Below are 22,573 nucleotides of genomic sequence, written 5' to 3'. Positions count from 1 at the left end.
GATAACAATGTCAAGTATTAAATTATATGTACGTGAGAGTTGCAAATGCAACTTGAGGGACACACTCACTTTGCGTGTGTACTACGTGTAATTGTATTTGAATTCGCTTCTCACCCGAAAGTAAAAGTGCTATATTACACATTCTATTCCTTGGTATAGTATGTATATACGAAGTACATATACACAAAGTACAGAATCCAAATGAAGATTATTGTAAGTAAACAATGGCATTTTTTTTATAACAGCAAATTGTGAATAAATGTATCCCATTTTAATATAATAAGCCATAACTCATTTTAAGAAAAAGGTTGCCTAAAATCCTAAATACGTGAAAACTTTACATGTAATCTCCATCTTTGAAACTGAAGATATTTTAAAATCAAGAACATTTTTTTTTATGTATCACAGCTGTTACGTCAACATAAAGTGTATACCGAGCTGCGTGGCGGAAGTGTGCCTTTATATTGTGTTGTAATTCTTGATCTTTAGTTTCAGCGTAAAAAATGTTGGATTTACTTGAAGATGGTCCAACCTGAAAAAATGAATCCTAGAAACAGAAACATCTATAAAAAATGACCCACACAACACACCAAAGATGTCAGACTCATCGCTATCCACAAGGAGTGTATCAACTCTTCCAAGTCGAAGTACCTCAGCCACTGGGGTTACTCCATTAGACATTCAAAGTGATGAAATTGAGCATCTACAAGAAATGGGCCTACTAGAGGAAGACCTGAATGAGCAGCAATTGTCACCTCACTCTCCTAAGAAAAGGCCTAGACGACATATACCTGTCCAAGAACCAGACAAAGATCTGGAAAAGTCAACTAGAAATCCTGGTCCGTCAACTGTCAAGGAGGTACAAGCTTCAATCAATCAACGGTTGAAATCCATCGATGAGAGATTAGCGAGAATGGAACCGGCTCAACAAGAAGAGATTACAAAAGCCAGGAAAGATAGGGCTGGCATATCACAAAAGGTAGCAACACTCATCAAAGCCACTCTTGAATGTCAGACAAAATTAGGAGTAGCTGAAACGAGGATCATGGGATTACAAGAAGCAAGACGTTTGTGGATTGAGAAGAAACTCCGGTGACTTTTCTGTACATTTGACAATAACAGTGGCGGACTTTAAAAAAATTCATAGTGCTATCTTTTAATATAATTCATCGGCACAATAAATTATATTAAAAGCGTTTCTTAATTATTAATGATATACACTTATATCCTAAGACCTGCTAAGATCAGAATTATCATGACTGACGGCGATACAGAGTCGTGCAAATAGAAGTGAGACGAATATCTACTTCTCAAGAAAAGCCTTGGCTAAACTTATTGTAAGTATATATTACAACATTAATTATTATTAACATATAAGAAAAAATGTGTTAACAGATAATAATACATATTTGAACACAAATCTTTGTTACAATCTTTGTTACAATTAAAATAATGCAATTCAAATAACGCCCACAACTTCATCAGCTCACACGGAGACACCACACAGAGAACCCGCACCCACAGCAGCAGCCTCCTCACGCGGCGAATGCAAAGTAAACTGGATATAGCGAAGAGAAATGTCCGATAATAAATTAAATACTCCATTTTTCCTAGAGTATGATCGGTACGATCATATTGATTATAATAAAATTGAAAAAAGTTTGTTTAACATGATTGTTAAACCAGAGCAATATGATAGAAGGTATGTATACACGAAGTATACAAACACATGGTCTGTCTCCTCTTTTAACCCAAATCACACGTAGCAGTTCCCAGTTGCTACGTGTGGACCAGCTTAATGTCTCTCCTCCAAAAGACGGAAATTAATTTCTCCGCACGAGTCCCACTCTCTTTCAAAATTCCAACTATGACCAAGGGAGACCCGAACCCGATTTCTCGGGGTTATAAGTTTGCACTTTACAGCTAGACTACACTGCGCCCCTATGAAAAAAGTGACCTTTTCACGGAGGAACAATAATTATAAATATACGATATTATAATGCATTTTAGGAAATGCTACAAAAACAAGGATTATTATTCTCCATATATTTTTTTCTTTTCTTTCAAAGAGAAAATATGGCCCATCTAGCGTGTAGGAAGCTTCCGGGCACTTTATGGTGTGGAGTAAGAAACATGGCATCTTCGTACGATGAATTGGGCTTATTTTCGGCCTTAGATGCTTGTTGCCGAGACCATGACTACTGCCCAGAAACGATAGCGCCGGGACGATACGACGTAACTGGGAAGATACACAATCCTACACGCTATACTATGTCGCGTTGTTACTGCGACAAAAAATTCCTGAGTTGTTTAGAGAATACCAATGGCTGGTTTAATAGGTGGGTGGCCGCTTGCCATTAAGTGGTATTACTTCGATTACCTCCAGATGCGCTGCTTCTGAGATAGTCAACCGTCCTCGCAGCGGCAAATATTATAATTATAAGATTACCTTAAACAATAGTTTTAAAGTGTCCAAATTTACCTTTAATTTTTTTTGTAAGTTTTTCTTTAAAGTAAGTTTTAATTACTTCTAAATCGACAACTTGTAGATAGACCTGATATACGTGCTCAAATATATTTAATAGAAAAATTTTTTTTTTAAGATTTCTAAGGTAAATTTTCCCAAGGGGTAATTAACGCATTATTGTTTATCACTGCTATCGACATTATCTTTACGAATATATTTATCATTGACATTACGTGAAATTGGCAGAAGCGTAGCATATCTGGATTCGCTAGGACAAAATTGGAAAACGTTTCTATTACCTCTATCCTGCAACGGTTGACGATTTGTCAAAACTCAAAATCGGCATTTTACGTTCATCGCATAGCGTGCGAAACTCCGCAATCTTAAAAAATATAATCAAATTTACTATAAAATAATTTAATTATATGATAATCTTATTGTATTTAATCTTCGTTTAGGCCGCTTATTGATATCTTTACCAATAGGGCATAACTTAATTACTTGATCAATGAGCGTTATCGGGACCGATATCGGATATACGCCCGCGGACATGGACCAACAAATCAAAATAAAAAATAAGCGAAAGTTCGCAAAGTACAAGCTCTTCTCTAAGCATGAGACAACCCGCATCTGAAAAGATAATCACAAGAGCGGGTGCAAGCTATGAACCCCCTGACGCCATGGATGCGGAGAACCTCCCATTGCCATCAGGAGAAGACATAGGGCTCTATCAGGAGAAAGACGACGATAAGGATCCAGACAGACCAAAGGCAAAAAAAGACCCCGTCACATGCCTCAACCTACTCAAAAGATAATGATACAATCAAAAAAAACCACACGACAGGATGACATACTAACTCTCCTCCGTGAAATAAAAGACATAATGACTGATCTATCCATAAGAGTAACGAGACTAGAAAAAGAACAGGAGCAGGCCAAAACACAAGCCAGGAAAAACCATGAAACAAGCTAAAAAAAACCTGTGAAAGAATCTTGACAAACCTTCTAACAGCTTTCTCGAAACTAGCGAAAGAAATTAAGAAAAGTCATCGGGACGTGGAAGACACCGTACAAGAATTTATCGAAAACGGACTGATAAATTCCATGAAAAAATTTATTATTAATATACTAAACGACAGGGAATCAGTATTTCTTGCTCTAGAAAAAGCAACAGAATTAGCCAAAATGACAAATGACAAAAGGATTATGATGATTCTTGATTAATTAGCCTTCGCTACATTTTTCTGCGAGGTATAGCGTTTACTATATTACTGTTCATTGCGGTGTGATGTCTGTCGTAGGTTTCTCTCTGCGTAACGGGAACTAGTGCTGTAGCGTTGTTTCCAGTTGTTTTGCAGTTATTTTACAGTATGAAAATGTATCTCATAAAATATTTATTAATAATTATAATTGCCTTAAGCAAAATTCCGTCCACATCAGATATATTAGAAATAGCCATGATAATGATGAGAACCAATGATAATGATACATTTAAAATAACAATAATTTGCATTATGTTAATAATTTTATACGGTTTAATTCTATATTATAATAGGAACGTTCCAGAATTCTCTGGAATTGCCGAGCAGAACAAGGATGAATAACAAGAAGAGTCTCCTCCATCCATCATTAAGAACATAATAAACAAGCTAGGACACGTCTTCTATATATGTGACAATAAGTGTGACAGAGAAACATCAATATCTGCGCTCCCCTGGAACTGTCTTCAGAACATGAAGGACTTGGGAATATTCAGATTCAGACTGACTCAGAGGAAATGTACTTTATGATAGTAGTATATATGCGGATCATATACGATCAGTATATAATATAGATATATATTATATACTGATATATATATATATATATATATATATATATATATATATATATACACATACATGCATATATATATTTATGGATTTGAAGGCTGCATTTGACTCAGTGGATAAAAAAGTATTAATCAAGGCAATGAGAGAGAGAGAGAGGAATGAGACAAGAACTGATAGACAGGGTAGAGGAGGTATTGAGAGAAACAAAGAGCAGAGTGGAAAGGGGAGGAGAGAGTGGAGGACAATTTTGGACGGCGAAGGGCTTGAGACAAGGATGCCCGCTAAGCCCAATATTATTCAATTTATTAATCGCAGACATAGAGGATTATATGAAGAAGGGCAGATGGGGAGGCAGGAGATTAAGAGGTGAGAAGATATACACGCTAATGTATGTAGATGATATAGCACTGTTGGCGGAGGAGGAACAGGAGACATGAGAACAACCAAAAAGAACCACACAACAGGATGATATACTAACTCTCCTCCGTGAAATAAAAGACATAATGACTGATCTATCCATAAGAGTAAAAAGACTAAAAAAAGAACAGGAGCAGGCCAAAACACAAGCCAGGAAAAACCATGAAACAAGCTAAAAAAAACCTGTGAAAGAATCTTGACAAACCTTCTAACAGCTTTCTCGAAACTAGCGAAGAAAATTAAGAAAAGTCATCGGGACGTAGAAGACACCGTACAAGAATTTATCGAAAATGGGCTGATAAATTCCATGAAAAAATTGATTATTAATATACTAAACGACAGGGAATTAGCATTTCTTGCTCAAGAAGAAGCAACAGAATTAGCCAAAATGACAAATGACAAAAGGATTATGATGATTCTTGATTAATTAGTGAAGCCCGCGCCCGCGATTCGTGGAACCAAAATTAGACGTTCTACGTCGATTGTTTACGTCGCCGACCACCGATCTCCCTATTGGGCAATCCGCATCCCGCAAGGGCTAAACTCGCGACTTCACTTTTAATCCTCCCGCGTATGATATCGAAGTATAAAAGCAAAAAATCTTGGCTAATTTTTCTGTTGTTATGAGACACGATTGTCGTTGGCTGAGTCTCAATAAGACGATAATAATTGGCCGCGTCATTAAATGCGCACAGTAAAAATCACACACGTATGCATATGCTGTCTTGTAAATATCTTGTAAATTGCCCAACATTACTGTTTGTTAAAATTTATTTTAAATAATAATAGCAGGCACCGAGTACAAATAGTGGCCTGGAACACAGAAATTGATCAAATTAGAGATGGGCGATACAGTATCGATATCTCAAACATCGATACGATTAACGATTTATAAAAACAAGGATATATAGAGTGTATTAAAAGAAATAAGGCCAATGAACTGGAAGATGAAAGAGAAGTTTGGGCAAAAAACATAATGTATGTATATAAATTTTACTTGTATTTGCTATGATTCAGTAAAGCACCGGTGGGTGCTGGGACTGTCACTTTTTGGTGACAGAGTCCGCACCGGTGATGTTTTATAAAACAAACCAGTGGGCGCTGGGACTTTTCCCTTTTGAAGATAGAGTCCGCACCGGCTACGCTGGTGGGTGGTGGGACTATTTTTGGGAGAACAGAGTCCGCACTGGTGATGTTTTATAAAACAAACATTAACGTATTTTTAATGTAAAGTATACTGTTGTGAGCGTACAACGTTATAATGATTAGTTAATGTACTTGGCAACACCGAGTTGCCTTCAATAAGTAATCCAAACCTAGCAACTAAAATCGAATCTGAATTTCACCCAAAAACCTGAAGATTGCATCGGACGATCGATCGTCCGATGCAAACCGACACCGGAACCAGGAGCGTTCAACTCCAAGACGACCAAAAGCGCTGAGGCGAAGGTCAGCGCAAAGCGCTGACAACGAGAAGTCAACGCTAACTCGGGAGCCCCGAGTGACAAAAAGCATTATTAATGAGATAACGGATCTGTGAAAATTGTATGAGATATATATATTTACGTATCATAATTGTATTAAAAATAAATATAGAATCTCATCAAATATAGATGAGCTATAAAGAATTATGACAAAGTCCGCACTGGTAATGTTTTATAAAACAAATCAGTGGGCGCTGGGACTGTTCCCTTTTTTAAAATTTTTAAAAAAGTATGTTGTCTATATACACATATTGAAAATATGTTTGATGCAAATTGCTACATTTACTAATTGACTAAAAGAAAGTGTATACTTGGGTTATATCGTAAATAGCACGCGTTTACCTAAGCCAGCTTGCAAAAGATTTTCTAATACATACATATATATTTTGATTAACTTCTATTTACATCTTGATTAAATTCATCATTATTCATCCATTTGCAATTATAAAAGTTATTCAGCTTTATATAATGCCAGTAACCACAACCAGAAAAATGTTAATGTTAGTTATATCTTTCAACTAAAGACGAGAATATTTAGACCACATATTGTTTCTGTTGCGGCCTCAATTAAGAAATAGGACTTATGATTAAGAAATAAAGTATTATAATAATGTATTAAACGCGAAAGCCCAGTCAGCAAAATTGCCGAGTTGCGCGACCAACCTACATCCTACCAACCAACTCAGCAGAAACAAAGGACGAACGAGGGAATAAAAAAGAACGAGAAGAAGAAGCCAGGACAGATTGGAGTTAGAGGCAGTGACAGGCATTTCGCGCAATTAACCAAACTAAAGTTATTAAAGTATCATTTTATTCAAATCAAGGAGTGTCGTTAATTCCATCTCGCCTCCCCGTGGATTGAAGGAACACCGTGGATTGTGTCCCAATAAGGGGCACAACATTTCTATACAAGTAATTGTCTACAGTTGTACTTTATGACCATGTTGGAACATTCCCATAAACACAAGGATGTCTTTTGAGCACCACATGACGAGTCAATTCTGACGATTAGGTATTGCTCTCTAATTTAATGATTATTATTTAATTATTGTATTACACAACGCTACGTTCCTAATTTTTAGACTGCACTTGAGAAGGGCTCAAACCTCGATCCGAAACGTAGTGCACATAATGATTTATATTTTTGCCAGTTTGTCGAGAATAAAAGAAAGATTTTGGTTTTTTAATACTGGCGGAGGAAGTTATTTTTTTATATATTACATAATGTCATTATCCATTGAATACTATAAAGAACCCCACTGCAGGAAGGAACGAATCCCGGATCTTCCGGATTGTCTCCCGACAACGATCATTTCGGCAGTGAAACAACAACGACAATCACCGTTCTTCATAAATGCAAATTGTGCAATTTTTCAATATAATTCGCGGGAGGAAATATTCTTCCATTATTAGGAGAGATACATCTTTTTCTCCCGTAATGAAGATAATATATATCCATTATCAAGATATATCTGTCTTGTTAAAAAAATTAATACAAACATAGAATAATTCTCAAGAAAAAGTGGCTACAAAAGAATATATTTAATAACTGATTTTCCGGCCAGATTTACAATGCCGGAGATGGTTTTCATAAACAGAAAATAAAAGTTAAAAAATAAAGTATAAGGTTTGTAATCGTATTATTCTTTGACGAAGACAAAATATAATTTTTCATTTTTTAAAATCTTTTTTTTCTTTTAAACTCTTTTTTCTTTTTTATTTTTTTCTACTTTCCATCCTTCTTTATTTTAAAAGGAATTATTATATCCATGTTTACTTTATTACTGCCTTTTCGTCAGGCAGATGGAATTATCATTGGTAGCGTCAATGGGAGAATATTTATTGAAAAGGATAAGATCTTTCTTATAATATATTAAATCTCGCGACTAGATTTTTATAGCTGTCATCGCCGAGTCATGCCGAAACCACTGCTTTCGGGAATCCGAGTCAAATTGATTAAACAAAATCTGAGATTAATTCTGGTTCTGCAACGGGGACCTCTAATTTTCAACGGAAATATTACCAAATCGACGAGAAACAATTCCCCTCGATAAGGATAAAATCATATATACATATATCATTGCTCATTGAATACTAAGAACCCCACTGCAGGAAGGAACGAATCCCGGATCTTTCGGATTGTCTCTCGACAGCGGTCATTTCGGCAGTGAAACAACGACAATCACCATTCTTCATGCAAATTATGCAATTTTTCAATATATATTCGCGAGAAGAAATATTCTTCCATTATTAGGAGAGATACATCTTTTTCTCCCGTAATGAAGATATATATCCATTATCAAGATATACATCTATCTTGCTAAAAAATAAATACAAACACGGATAGAATAATTCTTAAGAAAAAGTAGCTACAAAAAATATATTTAATAAAACGATTTAATAATTGAGGATTTCCATACAAGAGAAATGTAAATCGACTTACATCTCTATTTTCTTTTGTTGCAAAAAAGAAGATCAGTAAACCTTAAAGTTAATACCTTATAAATTTGATTGGTAGCGAAAAAAAGTGCGTTAAAAAAGCTCGCCAAAAGCGTTTTTCAATTTTTGTAGCTTGACTCTCAGTTTCTTTGAGCAGTGCCTTTGAGCGGACCCTCAGTGCCTTTAAGCAGTGAACAAACATCAGCAAGATAGCGGCCGCCATAAATAACGACGATTATGATTCTCCATATGATTATGAAACAGTACATAATCAAGATTAAGATCCCACGGAATATGCTATTTATAATAGCAAATGGTGCTGAGATCATTATGGATTTGGAGAAACTTCTACTTAAAGCAGTTCGGCGCGACAAGCGCACGAAGATCTCCGAGGCTGTGCAGTTGAAATATTCCTCCAACAGCATTCAAGTATGGGAGGATTACAATGGTCTACTGCTTAAAGCATATCCTCTGAATGCTAAAAAGCTATTTCAGAGTTGGGGCACTGTAAACTGGAGCCAAATGCAATATCAAAAAAGAAACAGAAAAATGTAAGAACTGTCTTACATTCTTGCGATACGTCTCCAAAAAAAGAAAAACGCTTTTTTACATGGACTTGACGGAAGAAGCCCATAAATATGTTGATACAAGCGCCAATGACGACTCTGATCTTGATATTTAAATAATATTTATATTGTAATTGTTTTTTGTAATAAATTTTTATTTTAAAGTGACATAAATAATATGATTTGTTTCCATTTTTTCCCCCAAAACTACTGTTGCTATAGGATGTAAGTATCGTTAAATAAAAACTTTTTTTTTACACTTTTTGCAATATATTAAAATAATTCTATTTATTGCAAAAATTTATAAGTTTTAGAAAAAGAACGAAACAAATTTTATAGCATGCTTTTATTTTAGTAATTTGACAGTTAATATTAAGAAGTTATTTTATTATCCTCAAAACGGAGTTTTCTTGATTTACATCCCTCTTGTATGAAAGCTCTCCATTGATTCTAAACTAACAGGATTTACAAGGCTCAAAGTGATGGTTTTTTTTATCAAAAACCAAAAGTTAAAAAATAAAATATACCCGTTTGTAACCACATTCTTTATTAAAGATAAACGTATTTTTTATTTTTTTAAATATCTTTTTAATATCTTTTTTCTTTTAAACTTTCTTTCTATTTTCCGTCTTTCTTTATTTAAAAAAAAATTATTATTTATTATATCCATGTTTACTTTACTATTACGGTCTTTTCATTAATGAGATAACACTACTATTGATAGCATCAATGGGAGAATATTTATCGAAAAGAATATGATCTTATTCTTATAAAAGAATAAGTACATATAAAATCTCGTGACTCGACTTTTATAGCTGTCGTCGCCGAATCATGCCGAAACCACTGCTTTCAAAAATCCGGGTTTAAATTCAATAAAACCTGGGATTAATTCTGGCTCTGCAACGGGGACCTCTAATTTTCAACGGAAATATATATATTATACCAGTTTGTTGTGCCGCACGAGGATCAGGTCGGCCGTAACGGCACTGGGGTCCGTCAATCCGCGAGGAAAGGACAACACTCCAGATTTCTTTTTAATACTTTTTAATAAAAACACTTTAATGGATACACTTGTCTTGGTTACTTCGAATACCCTGACTTGCGGGTAGGTCGCGAGTAATACACGCACGGACTCACCAGCCCGAGCCGCTCGAGCAGCCGAGCAACCAAGCAGCCAAGCAGCCAAGCACAGCGGCCAACGACCGAGAAAGCTGACACCATGCGAAGCGCTGCGTTAATGTAAATCCGATCCAATTAGAAATTGCGAGCGCCGGAAATAATATTCGCGAGCGACGCAAAAGATTGCGAGCGACATTCGCGAGTACCAAAAATAAAATCACGGGCGCCGATAAATGTCGGACGGCGTACCGATATCGGATATACGCCCGCGGACATGGACCAACAAATCAAAATCAATGAGCGAAAGTTCGCAAAGTACAAGCTCCTCTCTAAGCCTGAGACAACCCGCATCTGAAGAGATGATCACTAAAGCGGGTGCAAGCTATAAACCCCCTGACTCCATGGATGCGGAAAACCTCCCATTGCCATCAGGAGGAGACATAAAGCTCTATCAGGAGAAAGACGACGATGAGGATCAAAGGCAAGGAAAAGACCCCGTCACATGCCTCAACCTACTCAAAAGATAATGGAACAACCAAAAAGAACCACACGACAAGATTTCAATAAACAGCACTTTAATGATTACTCTGAGTTGTACAGATTATTCATATGCAAGACCCGTTCGTCGCTGCCCGACTCCGATTGCCCTCCTGTCTTCTTCTCTCGTTTCCTTTTGTAATCTCCTTCGTCCTTCGTTATCGCTGAGTTGCCCGATCGGATGTAGGCCGAACGCGCAACTCATAATCTTGCTGACTTGGCTTTGCGTAACTCCTTTCGGGCTTTCTCGGTCGCGTTCCCTATTGTGTTATTCTCAGTCTTTCTTAATACTATCTTATTTATTAATACAGTAATTGGGGCCGCAACATAACTCTCCTCCGTGAAATAAAAGACATAATGACTGATCTATAAGCCAGGAAAAACCATGAAACAAGCCAAAAAAAACCTGTGAAAGAATCTCGACAAACCTTCAAGACTGTCAAAACAAGATTGGAGTGGCGGAAACAAGAATACAAGGACTCCAAGAAGCAAGGAGGGATGAAGCTCTACAAGCGATACCAACTATGAAAGAGGCTCACACGGCAACACCCCACGTGATAGAAGCTCAACCGACCAAACATAAGAGCGGGAGTATAGCAATTGACTGGACCAAGGTTGGCTGACCTATCGAACGGCGAGGGAGCGAGCCGCGAAATCGAGGTTCCCTCCACTCCACGGCTGACGGGGAGAATGCAGCCGTCCACTGAGGTCGAGCCGGAGCCGTCGACGTCCCGGTGGAAGCCAGCCATCCGGTCGAGCAGGTCGAGCCGGATTACAAATTAAGCAAGTAGGGTTTCAAGAAAAGTGCAAAAAACAAAATGAGCGATACCATGTCCCATTACAATCTACATCACGGAATGTAAGAGGGTCCAAATTAAAACCCTGGTGATATTTTTCGCAATAAATTCTTTACAGTGAGTTAATGAAAATGCTTATTAGCATCAAAATTTAAATCGATTATTAAATTAGATATAGACAAGCAGCACGCAGCGTCAACATATGTATTATCAGATAACTATCAGGTTTAAAATAATAGGCCAAGTAATTAATATTAACATAAGTAAAAGTAAAGAGCAATATTATGTGACTAATTATCACATATGTAGTTGTGATTATCCTTTTAATAAATCTATGTTAGACATCATTGCATCTGATTATATATTCCAAGGATATTATAAATCAAATATTAAAGAATCGATAAATATTAATTTCACAATAGATGATACTTTCACAAAATTAATTTTAGTTTCAAAATTACAAGAATTAGCAGGTAGAGATATTGAATTACTTCATATATTTGAGTATAGTCTATTTCACTTCTTTGAAGTATCACATTTTCATATTAATTATAACTTTACTTGTGATTATGGCAACCTATGAAGTAATGGGTGCTAAACCTGAGTTACTTATTACTCATGGTGTTGCAAAAAAATTTATAATATCAGGCATAATAGTTAAAGATAAAGGGTTTTTAAAGCATTATGATTTTAATCTCAAAATGTTTTGAAGAATTTGCCATTAACAGTTAATGGCAAATACAATCGACAGCCGAAGACTTCTTAGAGGAAAACGTTGTTTTCGTAAAGAAGACTGCCTCTCTCATCGATAATTAGAGACTGGATCCTCGAATCCGGCGACTTATACAGCGTGGTCGACCTGGTTCCATTAGAGAATGTCTAAAAATTCCCAATAGTTCTTGGTTTGATAAAAATCATAATTTCAATTATTTCCCACAAATAAGTGATCTCTTGGATGATAAAGCCATAACTCCTCATCTAGAATCAATTTATCAATTATTTGCTTGGGATGCTCTTGATGTTATGTATCTAAAAAAGCCATATAATCAAGAAAACACTCGTCTTATTCTGGAAATATTATCCAGACCAATAATTGATATCAAAGAGTTATATCAACAAGTAGAAAATCTTGGACATATTCCAAAGAATTGGGCTGTGATACAATTGATGGCCAAAGAACGTAAACTCAAGATTGAAGCAAGAGTATTTTCTATCCTAACATTCGAATGCCGGATGATGGCATCTGCTTGTGAGAGGAACTTGGGCGAACAGATACTCCCTCTGTTCAAGCAACAGTCACTGACTCTAACAGGTTCAGAGTTGAAACATAAAATGGATGTATTATCCACATTACCTGAAACGGAAAAATATATATGGGTTACTTTTCACCACGACTTGCAACAATGGAACTACACATTTAGATCGTATCAACAGGCATATCTGATCATTGTCCTCTGTGCCTTATTTGGTGTTAGTCATTTCATGTACTTGTTTTTTCGTACGAATATAACTCAATATGAAGAATTATTGTGTATGATTTCACCCTTTATAACTAAACAGACTGTTGTTAGAGAACCAATATCAGCTGCAGAACGACTATCTATGACATTAAATAAGTTCTTTGTAAATTTAATTTTCTTTTTTTATTTATATTATTTTTTATAGTAAATTTATGTAAATATAATATTTATTTTATAAAGGTTTTTGGCATCTGGTGATCCGATGACTTCCATATCGTATCAATATCTTGTTGGACTGACAACTGTCAGTAAGATTATTGAAGAAAGTTGCAGTGTCATATGGAATTGTTTAGTAAAGAAAGTACTTCCATCTAATTTAAAAGAAGAAAATTGGTTAAATATTAGTAATAAATTTGAAAATAAATGAAATTTTAATCATTGTATTGGAGCAATTGACGGAAAACATGTTCTTATTCAAGTATGTATCACGCGCAGTACGAATCAATAAAAGATTGATACTACGAGCCAGTCTTTCATCTTTAAAATTCATACATATATTATAGATGTACTCAAAACAAAAATGATTATTTTATCAAATTTATTCTTTTGATCCAATAAATAATTTGTCGTTTCAACATTGTCAAATATCAAATCGTTTTTGATAATCCCGGGTGGTTTGTCGATACTTGGAATTAATTTAAGCGAATTTTTCGGCTCGTCGCTGTAATTGAAAACTAGCTTCGAGTGGGGGGGAGGGCTTCGCCTCCGCTCCGGGAAATAGGTTTGAGAAAACCCGATTCCAGCTACCTACCTAAAGGGGGCATGTTCATAGGGAATGTCCAGGCAGTAAAAACTAGACTGGAAGATCTTTCGCAAGATAACACAGCTTTTAAGAACATTATGCTGTGGTCCGCCTTGGGCTCGGTGGGGGGTGTAGCTGGTAGGCGCTTGAATCAAAAAGTGGAGACGGTACAGGCGGAGAAAGTGTCGCGGGCTGAACCTCCTAGGAGTAAAGATGGGGCATCGACGGATGTGCGCAAAACATACGAGGTCCGTCGAAGTAGAGAAGAGGGATCAGAGAATCCCTTATTGCGAGACCTGCCGGTCAAGAAGACGACCAGAGATTTTAGAATGACCACCCGGGCTAAGGTTTTCGCCAAGGAGATAGGAGGAGGGGGAGGGCTTCGCCCCCTGGACCCCTCGCGCAAGGCCTTTCGATACGCGTTACGAACGCGACGTAAATTGTCTCGCGTCTATACGCGATACGTCACGCAAACGGTCGAACGTAAACGTCGAATCTACATCGCCGACGAAAAAATGTATCGTTGAAAATTCTACAGGTTTGCCGTGCTTCTCGTCCGCCGCCAACGATCGCCAGTACGACTCGGACGACGAGATGTTGTCGACGATGGACTTGGATCGTGTCTTTGTGGAATCGAAGAAACCCCCACCAGCTGTTTAAAAGCGCCGAAAAAAATCACCGCACCCACGTGAGATTGCCACGATACGCCAACGAGTAACGCGTCGCACGCGCGCGAGCGCAATTGTCGACGATAAATTTAGTTGTACGAGAGACGGCGCGGCACGCGCAACCAAGAGCGGCGTGAAAAATGACGATTAATCGTTTTCGTTATGTAAATTGACCGAATATTCGCGCGCGCGCAATCGGGAATCACACAATATAGGAGATGAAGATATAGATGTAGGGAGGTTGCCGTCTCTACTCTTATCAACAGATGTGCTTAATGACACACAAGAGCTTATGAGAGATCCAGGCAATTTAGAATTAATAAGACGTATCCAACAAGCATCATTCAAAGATCCTGAACGAGCTTATAAGATATTAGCTAAGACTAAGCTTGAGGCACTTCAATTGCGAGAAGGAATAGATCCCTCTACAAGTGACATGATAACTGACACTGAGAATCCAGATCCAGAAATGTTTGAGACAATAGATGAAGAAGATAATGAGGAAGATCCTGGAGATGTTGATTCTCCCAACTCAGGCAAGATGGATTTAGATGGGAGTAGCCCCATAGATCCTGTTATGGGGCTACTCCCACACACACACACACGCACGCACGCACGCACGCACGCACGCACGCACACGCGCACGCACGCACGCATGCACCTCCTCCTCCTCCTTCTCCTCCTTTATATAAATGTCTGACCTTATTTGTAAAAATAGAAAATATATAAATTATTAATCTTATTTTAAAATTTTACAGTAAACTAATTGGTTTCATAGATGAAATTAAAGGCCTGAAAATAGTTGAAGAAGCTCAATATTACTGTCTATTAAAATTTATTTTCAATAATAACAGTAGACATCGAGTACAAGTTGTTGCTTGGAATAAAGAAATTGATCGAATTGAACATATCATTTAAAACCTAATCAATAGTTGGAAAAGTCCAACATTACTGTTTGTTAAAATTTATTTTAAATAATAATAGTAGGCACTGAGTACAAGTAGTGGCCTGGAACACAGAAATTGATCGAGTCAAATATCATTTAAAACCTAATCGATAGTTGGAAAAGCCCAACATTACCGTTTATTAAAATTCATTTTAAATAATAATAGTAAACACCGAGTACAAGTAGTAGCTTGGAATGAAGAAATCCACCGAATCGAACATCATTTAAAACCCAATCGATAGTTAGAAAAGCCCAACATTACTGCTTGTTAAAATTTATTTTAAATAATAATAGCAGGCACCGAGTACAAATAGTGGACTGGAACACAGAAATTGATCAAATTAGAGATGGGCGATACAGTATCGATATCTCAAACATCGATACGATTAACGATTTATGAAAACAAGGATATATAGAGTGTATTGAAAGGGATAAGGCCAATAAACTGGAAGATGAAAGAGGAGTTTGAGCAGAAAACATAATGTATGTATATAAATTTTTCTTGTATTTGCTATGGTTCAGTAAAGCACCGGTAAGTACTGGGACTGTCACTTTTGGGTGACAGAGTCCGCACCGGTGATGTTTTATCAAACAAACCAGTGGGCGCTGGGAGTGTTCCCTTTTGAAGATAGAGTCCGAAACGGCTACGCTGGTGGGTGCTGGGACTATTTTTTGGGGGAACAGAGGGGGAACCGCACTGGTAATGTTTTATAAAACAAACCTTAACGTATTTTTAATGTAAAGTATACTGTTGTGAGCGCACAACGTTATAATGATTAGTTAATGTACTTGGCAACACCGAGTTGCCTTTAATAGGTAATGCGAACCTAGCAACTAAAGTCGAATCTGAATTCCACCTCAAATTCTGACGATTGCATCGGACGATCGACACCGGAACCAGGAGCATTCAACTCCAAGACGACCAAAAGCGCTAAGGCGAAGGCCAGCGCAAAGCGCTGACAACGAGAAGTCAACGGAAGATACTATTTGTAAATAGTGGTCATGGAAAAAGAATCCACGATGCACACACACACACACACACACACACGTGTCTGGAATGCTTCAATTCTTTCGCGTCACTTAGAACAGCAATTTCAGAATGGACGAACAAATGCTTGGTTATTAAATATATTACATTAATATTATTATTAATATTAGAAATATTATATGATATACAGATAGAAGTGTTATATCGTTGATATATGCATAGCATGATTTTAATATAATAGGTGATTCCGGATATCCTTTATTACCATACTTATCGACACCAAAACTAAGACAACCAGAAGGATCACCTTCGGCTCGTTACACTAATGCTCATGTAAGAGCTCGGTCATGTATAGAACGAGCTATTGGGATGTTAATAAATATAAAGGGAAATATATGGACATGGAAAGCGCGCGCGTTAGCGCGCGCTGCGTGCTAGTAGACTCAGCCGAGGCGATCAACTCGACGTATAACAAAAAAATGACCTTACATGGAATTTTGGAGTACATTATGGAACATTATGTGTACTATAGAACAATGAAGGACGACATCTGGCAGCGTGGTATACGGAACGAGTTGACTAAAAATAAAAAATTCCAAATAGTACCGGGAAAAAAAATTGGAAAAGGCCACTTTTGGAGAATTCGTCCTATTCGACATCCGTCACCAAATAGAAGACAGAAAATGAATGAGATTAGACAAAGAAACAAGCACTTGAAAACATAGAAGAAGAGAAGACTCCAGAAAATCCTAATTATGAAGAAACATTGCTTACATTGCGAGCAATTCAGCCAGACGATCCTAATCTTTTAAAGTTGTGAGAAGAAACATTTAACGTAAGAAGGAAAGGGACTTCGATTGCTGAATATTATAATGAATATCCCGTTTTAAAAACTTCCATTGCTACTTCACCATCGCGTTTGATGAATCATGTTTTGTAATATTGCTTCTTCTTACGTTGCAGTAAATCCGGGAAGCATTTATCGGCATCGGTCAAACTCCCCCCCTCGGCTCAAGGTAATTATTCAATACTTGTTGGTGATTGTTGCAACGTTAAACGGTAACGAACAAATTAATTTGTTTACTTGTTTCGTAAGGATGTCGCAGCCAAAGGGAAACCTAAGCGATAGAAGCAACCCGATAAGCGAGATCGACAACATTAATACTTGGGACAGTAGTAGTCGTTGCAGCTGCGGCTACGACGGAGAGATAAGCAGGTGCGGTATGTGCGGCCGAAGAAAGTGCGAAGACAGCGATAGCGACAAAGGCAAGGTTCAAAGATGCTCATGGTGCGTCTGCAACAGTGGCAGTTCAAGTAGAACATGCACCGAGGTTTGCGACGTAAATCCACGATGTATGTATATATACGCTAGGATAAATTACATTTATCGTCGATCTAAACATTATGCGATTGAAAATAATTTTTCATTTTTTTAAACAAAAGCGAACGTGGACAGCTCGACGCCCTCGTGGAAATTGGACAATCTTTCGCCTGACCCAGAGACGAAGCGCGCTCTGTGAGTACTTGACGACGCGCGCGCGCATGCATGTGTGTGTGCGTGTGTGTGTGCGTGCGTGTGTCTGCGTGTGCGTCTGCGTGTGTGTGTGTGTGTGTCTGCGTGTGCGTGTGTGCGTGTGCGTGTGCGTGTGCGCGTGTGCGCGTGTGCGCGCGTGCGCGTGTGCGCGCGTGTGTGCGTGCGTGTGCGTGTGTGCGTGTGCGTGCGTGTGCGCGTGTGTGTGTGTGTGTGTATGCAAGCACACAAATGCAGTATAATATAATCATAAATTCTCCCAATGCAATCATTAATTGTTACAGATACGTATTGATTGTGGCATTGCAACCGGAATGGATACGCTGATTTTTCAAAAATTGATTTAGGGATATTGTTCCTTTTGGAACAATATTTGGAACAACTAGAACAATCTGTAGCGATAAAAAAAATTTCGATTTTTGAAAAAAGGGGGGCCAGCCAAAAAAATTTTTTTATTTTATTAAAAAACTGTTTGGAATTAAGGAATATCGTTTTGGAACAATGTAGTACAAATTCAGAACCTGGAACAACTTTCAAAAATATGAATTTCAAAAAAAGGGTGGGCTAACTTCATACACTCGTTTTCATACCCGTATTCTAGTAACGCAGCTGTCAAGTTACGTGCAAAAAGTACGCGCGGTGTTTTTTCATGTATGATATATGATGCGTACCGAATTTTCAAAACGCTATAAAAAATTGACTTAGCGACATGCGACAAAAACTGATTCTCTGTATTTTGTATTTCGCAGATGCTTATATTAAATTTCGAACACGTGTTTTTCAGACTGTTAAACAAACGAAGAAGAAGAAACCGCTGCTTCTCGTTTCTTGTTTCTTCTTGTTTCTCGACGCAGTAAAATGAAAAGAACAAATACACGCAGTAAAAAGAAAAGAACAAATAAAGTCTGGAACGTTTGTCATTGCAAGACTGGCTGTGAGAATAAATGTAAATGCGCGCGCAATAAATTAAAATGCAGAAAGGAATGCACATGCCACAAAAAGGAATACGAGTGCCGCAATGTAAGTATAAATATTTAATTAATGTGTTATAAATACATTTTTGTATTTATCCGTGTATATACAACGGATATACCGGATATCGGATCATGACTTGTCACACTTGTCATTACTTTGTCATTAAACGGAGTGACGGTCCTGATTCCACGAGCGTTACGAGCGTTAAGTGGAACGCACCCTGTGCTCTGCAAAATGCGTGATTATTGCAGATGCGTAAAAACAGCATGTGGGAATAATAAAATATGCAAGTGCGTGAAAAATAAGGAAAAATGCACCGAACGGTGCAATGTTTTTGTATTGTAAGTATTAGTTATTTGTGTAACAAGTGCGGGAAGTTGAAAATTGGACACGAGTGCGGAGTGGACGCACGAGCCGAAGGCGAGTGCGATCACCCGCACGCGTGTCCAATTTTCAACCCGCACGTGTTACACACACTATTTTATATTACACGTGCGTGGAAAGTGGCCCATTACGCGCGTGTTTTTGTGCGACAAATAGCCAATTCCACACACGAGAAATTTTCCACTCGAAACAGTGCGGTAATATCTCATTACCAAGTTTGAAGAATTTTCGGTGTTGTCATTACTTGTCATTGAAGGGTTTGACGGTGCTTATAAAATTGAGTGAGTCACGTTAGATCTCTCGTTCTTCGTGGGACGTGCCCCCGGATCCCGGAAAGCTCTCGTCGAGTTGCGGAAATGAAAAGAACCAATAAATCTTGGAATTCTTGTCGGTGCAAAACCGGTTGCAAGAATAAGTGCAGTTGCGTTGGCAAAGAAGTGAAATTCACAAAGGAATGTGTATGCCACGAAGATAAAAATGTTTGCTATAATGTAAGTATAAATATTTAAAATTAATATATATTATTCGGACAACCAAGATCCAGTCCTGACCGATTACGGCGTTTTCCCTTGTTTGATTGTATAAATATTTAAATAATGCCGAGTTTATACTCGGTGACCCAGAACCACCCGCACAACCGCCATCACAAGGTTCTACAAATAGCATGGGAATACAGTGCGACCTGCCGTACATGGTAGGATTTACGGAGCGCGATCCCGAGGTATACAAGAGGGTAAAATTCAGGCCGCAATACCTGAACGAATACGGACTGGAGAAGCCGGACTGTTCTCCGGAACGCGATCCTTCGAGCAAGACACAGACGAAGATAACTGCCAGACGGGAGGAATCACCGGTGCGACAACCGACGCCAGAGCCGGGACCGAGTAGACTCGAGCCCGGAAACAGCGAGTACAACGACGAGAGAGCGCGGGAGGAAAGTCGCGATACGTTAACGTTTCGGGAAGAGGAATTTACCGATGACACCGATTACGACGACGACGAAGGTGACGGTAATGCCCCAGGCGACCGGGATAGTTCAAACCGTATATGCAGGTGCGTGCGAGAAAAAGTAAAATGCACCGAGGCATGCGAATGCCACAAAAATGAAAATGTCTGCATGAATGTAAGTATAAATATTTAATTAATGTGTTATAAATATATAATAAATACATAACTAATGTTCAACCGCTGCTTCTCAACGCAGTTTAAAATGAAACGAACAAACAAAAGTTGGAACTCTTGTCGTTGCAAGACAGGATGCACCAACAAATGCAGGTGCGTTCGAGAAAAAGTAAAATGCACCGAGGCATGCAAATGCCACAAAAATGAAAATGTCTGCATGAATGTAAGTACAATTATTTAATTAATGTGTTATAAATATATAATAAATACATAACTAATGTTTAACCGCTGCTTCTCAACGCAGTTCAAAATGAAACGAACAAACAAAAGTTGGAACTCTTGTCGTTGCAAGACAGGATGCACCAACAAATGCAGGTGCGTGCGAGAAAAAGTAAAATGCACCGAGGCGCGCGAGGCGATACGATCGAGGGACCAAGTTTGAAGAATTTTCGGTGTTGTCATTTGTCATTACTTGTCATTGAACGGTTTGACAGTGACGGTGCGTCTCGTTCAACCGCTCGACACAGTTTAAAATATCTATCAATCTCTGTGCCTCTGTGCCCACATTCACAATCACTCGCGTGAAAATGCCAACCGATCAAACAAAAGAAACTTGCAGGTGTAAAAATTTGTCATGTCAACACAACAAAAAATACAAATGCGTCAGGAATAAAATAAAATGCGAAAAATGGTGCAAATGTGAAGGTAATTGTGTAAGTACAAAAATATTTAATGTATTATATATAATATATAAATATATATTTAATGTATCTCTCATTGTCAGGATAAAGAAAAGAATGATGTCGCGCCCGCTGGGGCAGCCTCACAAGAGGCATTAATTGCAGAGCTGACTCAGCAGTTGTCAGCTTCAAAAATAGAGTTAGAGATACAAAAAAAACGAAGAATAAATATTGAGCCACCTCACTTGATTACTCTATCCCCGGAAGACTCCATTACTCCACAAGATGTCGTGTTAACGGTTATCTGCTGGTTATTGGGAGGAGTTCCGCCTGATGTTGTGCGCCACAAGCTGAGAGTCACTGAGGACGAAAAGAGACAACTTGCAGCAGCTCAGTCAAGAGCAGAGGGAGACCATCTATTAGCTTTCATAGGTATGTGTGGATTAATGACCATGGCAAAAGAAATCAAGAAAACTCATCCAAACGCTAACGTTGAGTACCTCAAGTTAAGATGGAAAGCACTCTGTGCAACAATATCCATACCAAACATGTGGAAATTAAAGACAGTACCAGAAGCTGCAATTGACTCCATTACCAACCAAGTGGTTATATGGCAAGCATGGATTAGATCTTTTTCAGGGCTTAGGGCTATTCTCATTGATGCAACTTTAGATAATAAGGATAATCATCCCTTAATAGCAGGTGTCATCTCTCAAGTAAAGATGATCCTACACGATTACGGGTTGAAATCTGCCCTTCTCATGGAGTCATTTATTACAGCGGGAAGTCGTGCTATTTTCCTACCCGCAATAGCTCAACAAGCTGTTGACTTAAAGAAAGCATTAACAGACCTAAGAGCACTGCATGGAGATAAGTTCCATTACATCAGAATTTATCCTCTAGCGGGTGTCGAACGTATCAATCATCGCATGTACCCCGATTTATATTACGCTGCTCTAAAGCGTGCAATGGCAAACAAATCGCTGGGCCAAGAAGGACGCTATATAATCAGCGAGATGGAGACAACATTACCTAAAACACTTATTGAGCAAGAAACAATGAAGTCCTTCCGTGTTATCACCGATCTAGATGAGGTGACAAAGAAGACTCTCTTTCGCTATTTTTAGTAAACGTTTTGCGAGTAACGCCTGAAATAAAAATGTCCGTTGAATAATCGACAGAAATATTACCTTATTTCTCAATGGAAGGGAGAAGGCGTAGGAGTATAGGGAGATCGGAGGAAGATAAAATCGCAAGCAGGATGGAGGAGAAGCTACTCATGAGCTCCGATGATGAGAAGAAGGGCAAGAAGAGAGAGTGGGCTAAATAGGGAAGAGCGGTGACGGGAAGGAGGGAAAT

The 22,573-nt window shown here is 38.1% G+C and overlaps 1 protein-coding gene and 1 pseudogene across 3 annotated transcripts in view; one reads left to right on the top strand and one right to left on the bottom strand.

Annotated features, from left to right (window-relative positions):
• Dh44 (diuretic hormone 44) overlaps positions 1–22,573 on the bottom strand; it is a 139,398-nt gene that overhangs the window by 72,786 nt on the left and 44,039 nt on the right. The gene's annotated exons all lie outside the window — the stretch shown is intronic.
• Positions 14,881–22,573, top strand: part of LOC139774386 (uncharacterized) — a 39,535-nt pseudogene continuing 31,842 nt past the window's right edge.

This window comes from Temnothorax nylanderi, unplaced genomic scaffold, assembly GCF_030848795.1.
Source record: "Temnothorax nylanderi isolate EJ_2023f unplaced genomic scaffold, tnyl_v1.0 TNYL_tig0080_pilon, whole genome shotgun sequence".
Taxonomy (NCBI): domain Eukaryota; kingdom Metazoa; phylum Arthropoda; class Insecta; order Hymenoptera; family Formicidae; genus Temnothorax; species Temnothorax nylanderi.
Note: the sequence above shows the minus strand (reverse complement) of the source record. Positions and strands in the feature narration are given on the sequence as shown.